The sequence below is a fragment of the Odocoileus virginianus genome, chromosome 28 (genome assembly GCF_023699985.2).
Source record: "Odocoileus virginianus isolate 20LAN1187 ecotype Illinois chromosome 28, Ovbor_1.2, whole genome shotgun sequence".
Taxonomy (NCBI): Eukaryota; Metazoa; Chordata; class Mammalia; order Artiodactyla; family Cervidae; genus Odocoileus; species Odocoileus virginianus.
In genome coordinates, this window is record NC_069701.1 from 41252132 (window position 1) to 41265912 (window position 13781).

Here is a 13781-nt window from a genome sequence, read left to right on the forward strand (position 1 = left end):
TGCTCTCACAGAGCAAAGTACTAAGCTGGGCACTTTGGGTGAGGGGGCTTACAGGGAAGCGGCATCGTCAATCCACCAGAACTCAATAATGTGCTTAACCAGGGGTGGGGGAGACCCAGTGACTCTCTCCTGTTTTAAACAGCATTTTCCTTCCAAGGAGCATGCAGCTCATTTTTACAAATCTCAACTGTAGCTTAGCTTTCAGTCGATTGAAGAGTCTTACTGCTTGCTTTTTTATTTTCCATTCTCCTCATTATAAATCCAACATTTCCCTGCCAGATGCACATGCTGATGTAGACATTAGCGTTTAGATAAATTAGAAAGAATCCTAGAAAGAGGTGTTGGGAATATAATATATAGGAGATGACCTTTTACAAACTGCGTGAGATAGGCAGGGCATAAACTGTATAACTGGGTTGTTTTCAAGGCTTTTGAAGTCGCAATGCAGCAGGTGTCCGGGGCTCTTAGAATCAGAGGGTTTAGATAGGTGGCCTGCTCCATCAGCAGCCCCCGCTGTCTTCAGCCCTCTCTGGAACCCTGGCCAGAGACTCATCAGAGGTGTTCCTGGTGGGCCCAGGGGAAGACGGAAAATGTTGAATTGGGGGTAGCGGGTTTCTGCTAGGGGGTTATGGAGATTTCCTAGTCAACTTGGAGCAGAGGTGGGGGACTGAACCAACGTCAGTGGTGCCATTTCCGAGGGCGGCTGAGCCTGAGTTTCCCCTTTCTTAGATCAGCCCCGTCCTCCGCCCTCCCTGACGCCGCCTGGGGAGAGCGGCCCGGCCCCCAGGACAGCAGAGCGTGGGGCCCCAGGCTCGCTCCCTCTGGATCATCCACCCTCTAGAAGTTTCCCCAGACCCTCAGTAGGAGTGGGCGCTGCTGCGGGAGTGAGTGTGTGTGTCCTCCAGCCCGTGACGTTCCACGACTAACCGCACTCTGGGTTTGCACGCTTCCTCCCGCGCTTCTGGGACCCGGCAGCATGGCGGGAACGCAGAGGCTGGACTCCGCTACAGTCAGGACTCACTCCTGCTGAGCTTCGGGGTGAGTACAGGCCAGCCTGGTCCCGAGGGGGCATGGAGGCCACGCCCTGGGAGTGGAGGGTCGGCAGGTTCCGGGGGTCCGCCCTGGAGAGCCCTCAGTGGCAGAGAACGTGACCTTGGCGCCCAGCTGCCGCCGCAGTGGTCAGAGCAGGCCCGAGTCTCCCGCGGTCCCGAGCGCGGGTGTCCCTCCCACCACGGCAGTGCTGCCGGCCATGACCCGCGTGCCCGCTCTCGGAGGGAACAGGGCCCAGAGCGTCGGGGTTCACGAGGCTGCCCCGCCCTGGCCTCTCGTTTGGAGGCCAGCGTTTCACACGGAGGTGCACCAGCATCTGGGGCTCGGCCGCCACTGAGGGGCCGCCCTCCCTTGCAGGCGCTGCTCTGGGTGGTCCCCTGGGGGGTCCGGCCCGGGAGCCCGGCCCTGCTGGAGCCGCTCTGAGGGCAGGAGGCTGTCTGCTCTGTCCTGTTCACGTCTCCGCTAGAAATCTGGATTGGGGTTTATTTTTTTTTAGCAGCAGCTTTTAGCTATATGTGAGAATAAAGTCAGCCACGGAGTTCTCTCCTTGATCTGCTTGGTCCTTCATGTTTCTCTGAATTCTCAAAGCCCCGGAAGCCCAGAATGGGGTGGGGGTGTCTGAGGGGCAGGGGCTCGGGCAGCAGCCGCCGCCCCAGGACTGACTCGTCTGTGTGTGTGTTTCCAGTTTACCTGCACTAATGCTACAGGTGATTATACAGCGTCCAGAATACGACAAAAGACATTTTGAACTCGATGCGATCTTTAATCTGTTTAAAGTTGTTGTATGGCCCCTAAGGTATTTTATTACAGACTTTTTTTAGTGAAAAATTCATGAATACCATAGAGAAAATGTTTTAAAATTTAATGTTTCTTATATTTATGTAAACTTATGACTTCATTTATATACTTCCTTTTTCTTGTATAGCCAGGTTATAAATATCCTTTCAGATCAATTCATGTTCTGATACCTGATTTTAGTCTTTCAAATGAATGTACTGTAATGCTTGTCTGTATAAATCCTATGAACAAATATAGGGCTTTTGTAAATGATGCATTTATTGTAATTATTCTTGTTTAATTTTTAAATGATAAACCATGAGAGAAGGGGTTTTCCTGCGATTGTAAAACCATCATGACACGGTGTGCATTATCCTTCCAGAACGTTAACCAAGCTCTCCAACAATCACTCTGAAATGAGCAAACTTAATTTCAGCCAATTGTCGCATTTTAATGACTGACCTAAACTGTACTTTTTCCAGCAAGAAATGCTTTTTGTCTGCAGCATGAAGTGATGTAAAAGTACGGGTGCTGAATGTGAGCTTCTACTGAAATCTGGGCTGAAAGCAGGACTAGAAGAAGCCTATGACAATCTCTCCCTTAACCTGGTCTCTATGGACCCGGATCCCTCCTCTCGGGTGACTGGCAGAAGCCACGAGCTGGGGAAGAGAGACTTGACGGGGGTGGAGGGGGTGGGGCCTGGGCACCCACAGCCCGCTGTGCCCGCCGCCGTCCCTGCCCTCCTCCTGGGAGGCAGGGTCAAGGGCACCGACTCTTCGGGGACCAATCGCGATGCCCTGCACCCGCTGCAGAGCCAGTGCGCTGGACGGTTAAAGAGCCACGTCCGGACAGACAGCAGCGTAGAGCAGCTCTGACAAAGGCCTTATTTTTCTTCTGTAAATCATCTTTTTACATCTGTTCGTAAACTTGTTTAAAGAATGGATCTAGGCATACATTTTTAGATTTTGATGACATAGCCATTCTGGATTGTATAAGCAGCAAATGTAACTTTTACTTATTCAGCGGCACATTAAAAAAGCCAGCAAGAGATGCGTTCAGATCACGGTGTGTTATTTATTATGCAGTGATGTCTCAGTAGACAGAGACGGCATGTCTCTTTACATGTGGGTTCCACCTTTAATTTACTTGTACAATTCATTGTTACCATTCTGTTTTTCTACTAATCTTTGGTGAACTTCCTGAATATGTGACAAAGTATGTACAGTCTACTTTTGAACTATTTTTATCACAGTGTTATTGACTGCTTTCTTTCAATAAAGTACTGAAGGAAAATTTCCCACTGCCAATAGAGTGTGCCGAGGGTAAGCTGTACTCTCACTGAGAACAGACCAGAGCTGGTAATGGGAGCCCGTGTCATCACATGGACACTCTGGTAAGAGAAACGCATGGAGAGAATGGAAAGGCTAGAAGGCGGAAGCATAGGTGTCCCCAAAGGACGACCGATGGGGTGTTCATGCTCTTGGCTCTGGAGGCAAGAGGCTCCATCACTTCAGCACCTGCGGGGACAGGGCCCCTCTGCTGCTGAGGCGTGGGCAGCGGGCCGAGGATGGGAACAAAGAGCGGGTGTCAAGGCTCACCGTGGATCCCAGGGCGGGGTGGCAACCCTGATGCGGACCCGAATGATGCACTAGGGAGTGTGCGTGTGCACGCTTGTGTGTGGGAGCTTTTTACGTTATTTTAGTCAACAGTCTTTATTATTCATATATCCATAGAAACAAGAATGTAGCAAGGGGAGGTGGGAGGGAGATTCAAGAGGGAGGGGACATATGTTCATCTATGGCTAATTCATATTGATGTATGGCAGAAATCAAACCGATATTGCACAGCAATTATGCTTCAGAAAAAAAGAATACAGCAAGGTGGTCAGGAAAGTATGAAAAAAAGCTTTCTCATAGAGATTTATAATCACAACTCTGTATATCTGAGAGCAGGCTGCCCACCATCATCAGGACTTCCCCCCAGCATCAGACGTTCCCCCCCAGCATCAGGCCGTCCCCCTAGTCCAGCATCAGATGTCCCCCCCGACCATCAGGCCCTAGTCCAGCATCAGACCTTCCTCCCAGCATCAGGCCCTAGTGCAGCATCAGACCTTGCCCTCAGCATCAGGCCCTAGTCCAGTATCAGACCCTCGTCCAGCATCAGGCCCTGGTCCAGAATCAGGCCCTAGTCCAGTATCAGACCCTCGTCCAGCATCAGGCCGCCCCACCCAGCATGAGCTGTGGCAGCCCCACTTGCCTGTCGCTCCGGAGCGCACTCACGCAGCCCCAGAGCAGCAGGAACAGTAGCTCTTGCAGGAGATGCATCTTTAGGAATCACCTGCGGAGCAGCCGCAGCTGGGGTCTGTTTCAGGCCAAGGAGAGGCAAAGAAGGGGCACCTGTGCCAGAGGCAGCGGGGGGTGTGGGCACGTTGCCCTGCTCTGCTTCCTCCCCGTGGGGGCTCTGCTCTCCTGCTCTTCACACAGGGCTGTGTCCTTCCAGATTCACGGTCTCCTTGATATCTCAAGCCAAGTCCCGAGTCGTGTCTCAGTCCGACGTGGCAGAGGGCTGGGAACACCCACGCTCAGGGGCTGAAAGGATCCCAGGGGGACAGCTGGGCCCCAGCGGGTGGCGGGGCAGGGGATGAGGGTGGCCGCCCACAGAGGGCCCCGCAGCAGCACTGGGAGCAGCGTTGCCTTTGCTCACCCAGGACGTTGCCCGGCCTCAGCCCTCACAGAGGTTACCGCCAGGAGCTCTGGGGACGCAGGAAGCCCACTTGGGCTGTGTGTGGGGGCACTGCTGACCATGGCCTCGGTTTTCTTCCCGGTTCCAACTACCCCCCAAGGGCTGACGGGCTCCCCTTTTGAATGGCATATCGTGCTTGCTTTATGCGCGTGAAGGCATCCCTGCTTGTTTCTGTCCGCACCGTTGTCGCTCGTCGTGTGGTTTCCTCCTTACAACCTGTGCTTGCGGCTCTTCCAGTTTAACTTAGGAGCAGCCCTTCTTTTCTGCATTTCCTAGTTGTCAGCGTTCACAGGGCCTTTCCAGGTGGCGCTCGTGGTAAATATCCTGCCTGCCAATGCAGGAGATAAAGAGACACGTGGGTTCGATCCTCGAGTTGAGAAGATGCCCTGGAGGAGGGCATGGCAGCCCACTCCAGTATTCTTGCCTGGAGAATCCCATGGACAGAGGAGCTAGCGGCCTACACTCCCTGGGGTCGCAAAGCGTCTGACAAGAGTCTGATTGAAGCAAGTTAGCACACACACAAGTTTCAGTTCAGTCACTCAGTTGTGTCCGACTCTGCCACCCCATGGACTGCACTATTCCAGGCTTTCCTGTCCTTCACTATCTCCTGGAGTTTGCTTAAACTCATGTCCTTTGAATCAGAGATGCCATAGAACCATCTCATCCTCTGTCGTCCCCTTTTCCCCCTGCCCTCAGTCTTTTCCAGCATGAGGGTGTTTTCCAATAAGTCACTTCTTTGCATCAGGTGGCCAAAGTATTGGAGCTTCAGCTTCAGCATCAGTCCTTCCAATGAATATTCAGGGTTGATTTCCTTTAGGATTGACTCGTTTGGTCTCCTTGGAGTTCAAGGGACTCTCAAGAGTCTTCTCCAGCACCACAGTTTAAAAGCATCAGTTCTTCAGCGCTCAGCCTTCATTGTGGTCCAACTCTCACATCCGTACATGACTACTGGAAAAACCACAGCTTTGACTAGACGGACCTTTGTCAGCAAAGTGATGTCTCTGCTTTTTAATACGCTATCTATGTTTGTCATAGTTTTTCTTCTGAGGGGCAAGCATCTTTTAATTTCATGGCTGCAGTCACCGTCTGCACTGATTTTGGAGCCCAGGAAAATAAAGTCTGTCACTGTTTGCATGGTTTCCCCATATATTTGCTATAAAGTGATGGGACCAGATGCCATGATCTTAGTTTTTTGAATGTTGAGTTTAAAGCCAGCTCTTCCACTCTCCTCTTTTACCTTCATCAAGAGGCTCTTCCTCTTCGCTTTTTGCCTTAAGGGTGGTGTCATCTGCATATCTGAGGTTATTGATATTTCTCCCATATCTTGATTCCAGCTTGAGCTTCATCCAGTCCGTCATTTCTCATGATGTACCACATGTAAGTTAAACAAGCAGGGTGACGACATACAACCTTGTCGCACTACTTTCCCAATTTGAACCAGTCTGTTTTTCCATGTCCAGTTCTGTTGCTTCTTGACCCACATACAAGAAGTTTCTCAGAAGGCAGGTAAGGTGATCTGGGATTCCCATCTCTTTAAGAATTTAGAGAATTTAAATTTCATGCAGGGTTAGCAAGTGTGAAATTTGAAACCATGGAGTGTCCTTCTCATCTAACATTTCCCTTTTTGCCTGGCCAAAGCCAAGAAAGCCTTGAGTATCTGAAAGCTTCTGGAAACAGTCATCCATGATTCATAAGCTGCAGGTGTTTTATGACAACTCGATTCACTGATTCCACTTATGCCTTAAAAAAATACCAATTGAGAAATTCTAAAAGAAAGCAGGAGATGTTACTGTAGATTCGCGTTTCTAAGAATGCTCGTTAGCCATGTATCTTCTCCTCTCACGGCCAGTCCCAGGACTTGCCCACCACGGAGAAGGGAGGACACTCACACCGTGGTCCAGGTGTGGTCCCGTTAAAAAACTTCTCACCATTAAACACTATGCTAGGCTGCTGTATCCTGGTAAGTGCTGCCTGTAAGTTTCTCTAAATTTCACATCATGCGTTTTTGAGCTCTGTTATTTCTTTAGTTGCCAAGTCGTGTCTGACTCTTTGCGACCCCATGGACTATAGCCCGCCAGGCTCCCCTATCCTTCTCCAGGCAAGAATATTTGAGTGGGTTGCCATTTCCTGCTCCAGTGAACCTTCCCAACACAGGGATGGAACTTGAGTCTCCTGCATTGGCAGGCGGATTCTTGACCGCTGAGTCACCAGGGAAGCCCGTGTTTGAGGTCACTGTGGTTTTGGTTTTTGATCTTTGCCTCTCGCTAAGTCCTCACCTCCCCCAGGATGTGTGTTCCCTGTAATCTTGGCAGGCAGGTAGGTGTGGGTCCACAGCTACTGTCTGACCACCCCACACGCCCTTCAGTACGTTTCTGAATGTCTCAAACCCTCTTGTCTCTTACACGTCCTTGACTTCATCCCTTGGTGAGAATGAGTAGCCGGTGACTTTGCTGTTTCCTGTCCTGACCTCAGCGGGGCACCTTTTCAAGACCTGTGGTCCAGGCCAGCGCTGTGTGCAGCCCGATGTGCAGTGCGCACACGCACTGGGGAAGGAAGCAGGGCCCGGTCCTGGCGGAGGTTCGAGGGGAGAATCTATTCTCTCTTCTTCCAGCGTTTCCTCTCCTCTGATCTGTCTTCACGTGGCCTCTCCCCTGCATGTCTTATCTTCTGTCTCTTATACGAAGACTTGTCTTTGGCCCACCCCAGTAATCCCAGACCACCTCATCCCAAGAGCCTTCTCTTCATTCCTTCTCAAAGATCACTTTTCCAAATTAATGCACATCCACAGGTCCCAGAGATTTGCACCTCGAGGTGTGTTTGTGGGGCTACCACCATGTGAAATTCTGGAGGGGACCCTGCCCCAGAGATCCTGGGATGGCTAGGACTGGCCCCTCCCAGGGACCCCCCTCTGGTGGGAACGGGGACTCATCCCGTGAAGGGCGCTGTGAGAGCAGGGCCGGGCTGGGACGCGAGGGGAAGGAGCTTCCAGAACACTCGCGCTGGGACGACGCGGTGGGTGCGGCCAAAGAACGCGGAAGTACTCTAAAATCAACAAAATGACCCTTTGCATGCCTACAGGTTTGACTGGTAGGAGAGCTAATCCTTCAGCTTGAGTGTGCAGAGCCGCACAAGCTGCAGAGGGAGACGGGGCGCTCTGCTCTTTGATAAGGTGGTTTGGAGCCTCCCCCGGCGGTCCAGGAGTTCGGACTCTTGTGCCTTCACGTCTGAGGCTGGGGTTCAACCCCCTGGTCTGGGAGCTAAGGTTCTACCGCCTGTGTGGCCCAGCCAAAAATGTTACAAAACAAATCAGATAAAAAATAGAATAAAATGATTTCCACAAGCCCTGTGGCACAGAGAAAAATTTTTTTAATGAAATGTTATTTTAAATGAAAACGATATAACTGAGGGATTGCAGTATTACACAACCTTTAGGGCCTAAGAGATTTTAGTCATCAATTCTCCAACACCTTATCTTCTTGTTAATGTTTTATTTAATCAAAGTAATAGCATGTACATCACTTAAAGTAAAACACCAATGACCCCACTCTCTTACTTCTGCTTTTCTGGTCTGTGTGCAACTGGGTTAACTATTTCCGCTGCTTGCTTCCTTACCCCTAAATAATTTGTGCTTAACATGGCCTCTTGATTCACAATTTTCAAATTCACAATTTTCCTTTTTTATTTTTCAAAAAATATTTGGGACTGCCCTGGTGGTCCAGTGGGTAAGAATCCGCCTGCCAATGCAGCGGACACGGGTTCAATCCCTGGTCCAGGGAGATCCCACATGCCAACGAACAACTCAGCCCATGAGCTCTGGAGCCCAAGCTCTCGAGCCTGGGAGCTGCAACTACTGAGTCCATGTGCCGTGACTGCCGAAGCCCGTGCTCCCTAAAGCCTACGCTTCGCATCAGGAGAAGCCGCTGCAACAAGAAGCCTGTGCTCTGCAACTAGAGAAAGCCTGTGAGCAGCCGCAAAGGCCAAATAAGTAACATTAATTTTTAAAATTTTATTTGTCTCATTATTTATTTGACTGTGCCAAGTCTTAATTGCAGCATGTGGGACCCAGTTCCCTAACCAGGGCCCCCTGCATTGGAAATGTGGAGTCTTACCCACCGGACCCCTAGCGAAGTCCCTGCACCAGTTTAAACTTGGCCTATTGTCAGCTCTTTATGGTAGATGGAAACTGTAGCATTCCTATGCCCACACCCCCAACATGTTCACTGTTTCCGTGATTAAGGCCGTAAATTTTATTTATTGCCAAGTCAAGTGGATTACCGTGATTACAACAAAACAAAGGCGTGTGGTAAGACTGTACTCCAAGGTATTTACAGATGAAATAATACAGTACCTGGCGTTTGCTTTAAAATAATCTTGAGGCAGGGAAAGGTCAGGATACGGATGAAACAAAACTGACTGTGTGGGTGGATAATTGTTAAAGATGGGTGATGGATTCATGAGGGTTTATTATATTACTCTATTTTTGCATTTGTGTGAAATGTTTTATAATAACAAAAATTTTGAATTTTTGGGACGCTCTCCGGGTGATGAACTGTCTCAGTCTGGACTAGATGTCTGGAAATTGCTTTTGGCCCTCACTTTGGAGTGAAATTTAGCCCAGTTTTAAACTTTTATCTGCAACCCACAGTGGAAAACGTTTTATGCCACAGCTCAGCATGTATACACACATTTCATCACTTCTACTGTGACAATTTATTTCACATTTTTTACCCATGAAGTCAGGTTGTGTCTTGCAAACAATGACATCTTAGTATGTGGGACTTCCCTGGTGGTCCAGTGTTTAAGATTCCATGCTTCCAATGCAGGGGACACGGGTTCTATCCTTGGTTGGGGAACTAAGACCCCACATGTCGTATTTGTTGCTCAGTCACTAAGTCGTGTCTGACTCTTTGTGTCCCCACGGACTGCAGCGCGCCAGGCTCCTCTGTCCTTCACTATCTCCTGGAGTTTGCTCAAATGTATTTCCACTGAATCATGCTATCCAACCATCTCATTCTCTGCCATTCCCTTCTCCGTTGGCCTTCAATCTTTCCCAGCAACAGAGTCTTTTCCAGTGAGTCAGCTCATTGCATCAGGTGGCCAAAGTACTGGAGCTTCAGCTTCAGCCTCAGTCCTTCAATGAATCAGTTCAGTTGCTCAGTCATGTCTGACTCTTTGCGACCCCATGGACTGCAGCATGCTGGTGACTATTCAGGGTTGATTTCCTTTAGGATCGACTGGTTTGCTCTCCTTGCAGTCCAAGGATCTCTCAAGAGTTCTCTAGTGCCACAATTTGAAAGCAACAATTCTTTGGTTCGTCTTGGGGCATGGCCAAAAAATAAATAAATAAAGGAAAGAAACACAGTGTGTGACAAAAGGCCAGCTAGGCTACAGATTCTATCTCTTCTCATGGAGAGGTGGGGTCTTAATCCTTCCTCCACCCCTGACCCTTTAAACCTGGGCTGGCCTGTGACTTACTGGTTGACCAAGACAATGTAGCAAGTGGGATGTTCATGGACCTCTGGGGCAAGGTCAGCAGAAGCCTTGCAGAAAGCAGCCAGCAAGTAAGAAGAGCAACTACCCAGGGCCGCTGAGATATAAGGAAGCACCAGCTTGCCGCATGGAGTGCTGTGCAGAGTGAGAGCCCGGATGCTCCTGCCAGCCTCTTGGGAGCGAAGAAGCCAAGCTGGATGTTCCTGTTCCTGAAGACAGGGAGGGGAGAAGTGAGGGGCTCACCCAGCAGTCAGAGCCGAGGCCTCCGACACGCGGCCCCAGTCAGCTCATCCGGCCTCAGCCAGCCATCCCGGCCGAGGCTTCAGCGGGTCAAGAGCCGTCCCCTGCTGCTGTGTGTGCCCAGTCGCTCAGTCGTGTCCAACTCTTAGTGACCCCACTGTAGCCCGCCGGGCTCCTCCGGCCGTGGGACTCTCCAGGCAAGAGTCCTGGAGTGGGATGCCCTGACCTCCTCCAGGGGATCTTCCCGACCCAGGGGTCGAACCTGCCTGTCTTGCCTCTTCTGCATTGCCAGGCAGATTCTTCACCGCTGAGCCACAAGTCTCCCCTGCTCTTCTTTCCAAATTCCCGAACCATGAAGTTTCAGCATAAAATGGTGGTTATTTTCCACTGCGAACCTTTGGAATGCCTTATTATACAGCGATAGATAATTGAAACTATTATGTATGAAATGAACTCATATCTTCTATTCTGCCGTCTTACATACATTTTTATGCTGTTTTCCTCCCCCTGAAAATTGATTTCACAATTCCCTAAAAGGTCACCATCTGCTATCTTATCTGTTGCTTTGTAAAAATCCATCCCAAAACAGCAATAAAAAATAGTGATCTCTTGTTTCTCTTGACTTGGGGTACCGGCAATCTGGGTGGTTCTCCTGCCCGTCTTCCCTGGAACCACGCATGTGATGGCAGTCATCTGACAACTCTTCTGGGGCTGGAAAGTCCAAGACTGCCTCAGTCAAGCACCTGAGAGCTGGCACTGGCTTTTGGCTGGGAAGCCTGGATTCTCATCCTGTGGCATCGCTTTCACTCCAGAAGGCTATGCTGGACTTCTTCACAGACCAGAAGTAGCAAGGCATCCCAAGGGCTGGATCCTCAGTGCTGTATTCAGAATCCATACACGGGGACTTCGCTGGTGGTCCAGTGGTTAGAACTACATGGTTACACTGCTGGGGGCATGAATCTGATCCCTGTTTGGGGACAAGCACTGCATCTTCAACTTGACTGTTGTTCAGTCGCTCAGTCATGTCCAACTTTTTGTGACCCCATGGACTACAGCACACCAGGCTTCCCTGTCCTTCACCAACTCCTGGAACTTGCTCACACTCATGTCCATTGAATCCATGATGCCACCCAACAATCTCGCCCACTGTCATTCCCTTCTCCTCCTGCCTTCAGTCTTTCCCAGCATCAGGGTTTTTTACAATGAGTCAGATCTTCGCATCAGGTGGCCAAAGTATTGGAGCTTCATCAGTCCTTTCAATGAATATTCAGGGTTGATTTCCTTTAGCATTGACCGGTTTGATCTCCTTGCAGTTCAAGGGACTCTCAAGAGTCTTCTCCAGCACCACAATTCAAAAGCATCACTTCTTCAGTGCTCAGTCATTTTTATGGTCAAACTCTCAGATCTGTACCTAACTACTAGAAAAACTATAGCTTTGACTAGATGGACCTTTGTTAGCAAAGCGATGTCTCTGCTTTTTAATACACTGTCTGGGTTTGTCACAGCTTTCCTTCCAGGAACAAGTGTCTTTTAATTTCATGGCCATAGTCACTGTCTGCAGTGATTTTGGAGCCCATGGAAATCTGCCAGTTTTCCACTTTTTCCGCTTCTATTTGCCATGAAGTGATGGGATCTTAGCTTTTTGAATTTTTGTTTTAAGCCAGCTTTTTCACTCTCCTCGTCCACCCTCATCAAGAGGCTCTTTAGTTCCTCTTTGCTTTCTGCCATTAGAGTGGTATCATCTGCATTTCTGAGGTTGCTGATATTTCTCCCTGCGATCTTGATTCCAGCTTGTGATTCATTCAGCCCAACATTTCGCATGATGTACTCTGCATAGAAGACTAAGGTGGCTCAGACGGTAAAGCATCTGCCTACAATATGGGAGACCCAGGTTCAATCTCTGGGTAGGGAAGATCCTATGGAGAAGGAAATGGCAACCCACTTCAGTAGTCTTGCCTGGAAAATCGCATAGATGGAGGAGCCTGGCAGGCTACAGTCCATGGGGTTGCAGAGAGTCAGACACGACTGAGCGAATTCACTTTCACTTTGACTTTGCCTAGACGTTAAATAAGCAGGGTGACTACGTACAGCCTTGTAGTACTCCTTTCCCAATTTTGAACCAGTCAGTTGTTCCAAGTCCGGTTCTAATAACCTCCTTAGGGTTGGTGAATTTGCCAGACAGCTCAGAGAACTCAGGGAAACGTGTTACCTACTAGATCACAGGTTGATTTTAAAAGGTTATAAACTCAGGATCTGCCAGATGGAAGAGAGGCACAGGGCAAGTGTGAGGAGGGGTTCAGAGCTCCATGCTGTCTGAGCACCGCTCTCCCCCAATCTGCACATGTTCACCAAACCGGAAGTTCCCAGAACCCGTCCTTGCGGGTCTTTATGGAGGGCTCATCACACACCCATGATTGATGAACTCATTGGCCATTGGTGATGAATTTAACCCACAGCCCTTCTCTTTTCCCCTCCCCAGGGCTCAAGGGTGGGACTGAATTTCCAGCTCTCCAATCACATAGAAGGTTGTCCTGGCAACCAGCCCCATCCTTAGGTGCTTTCCAAAGTAACCTCATTCGTACAACAAGATCCACTTTGTTCCTCACTCCACGGAGGAACTGAAGGAAGCTCTGTGCCGCAGAAGTGTGGTGACAGAGCGGGGCAGTGGCTGAGATGGGCAGAAGTGTGGTGACAGAGCGGGGCAGTGGCTGAGATGGGCAGAAGCGTGGTGACAGAGCGGGGCCGTGGCTGAGATGGGCAGAAGCGTGGTGACAGAGCGGGGCAGTGGCTGAGATGGGCAGAAGCGTGGTGACAGAGCGGGGCCGTGGCTGAGATGGGCAGAAGCGTGGTGACAGAGCGGGGCCGTGGCTGAGATGGGCAGAAGTGTGGTGACAGAGCGGGGCAGTGGCTGAGATGGGCAGAAGTGTGGTGACAGAGCGGGGCAGGGGCTGAGATGGAGCCAGCTCAGGTGGGAAGCGCACTGCAAGGACCTTGGTCTTTTTTCTTGAAGAAATGGGGGGGGGGGGGCTTCCCTGATGGTCCACTGGCTAAGACTCTGCACTCCCGATGCAGGGGGCCTGAGTTTGATCCCTGGTCAGGGAACTAGATTCTGCATGCCGAAATTAAAAAAAAAAAGATCCTGCATACTGCAATGAACATCAGTGATCCTATATGCAGCAAGTAAGACCCAGAACAGCTAAATAAGTAAATATAAAAAAAAAAATAAGTGGGAAGTCCCTGGACGAGATTGAGCAGGGGGTAGAAATCACACAGTTTGTATTGTAATGAAATCGGGCTGCTGAGCCGAGAATGAATCGGAAGAGAGCCAGGTAAGGGCCTGGGATGGACAGTTCAGGCAAACTGGGGGCGGTGAGTAAGACGGAGAGAAGGGAGTAGACACAGATACATTTATAAAGTTAAATTGTCAGGTTTGAGGATGTATAGGGGGTATGGGTGGGGAAGGTGATGTCAGAGGTGAAAGG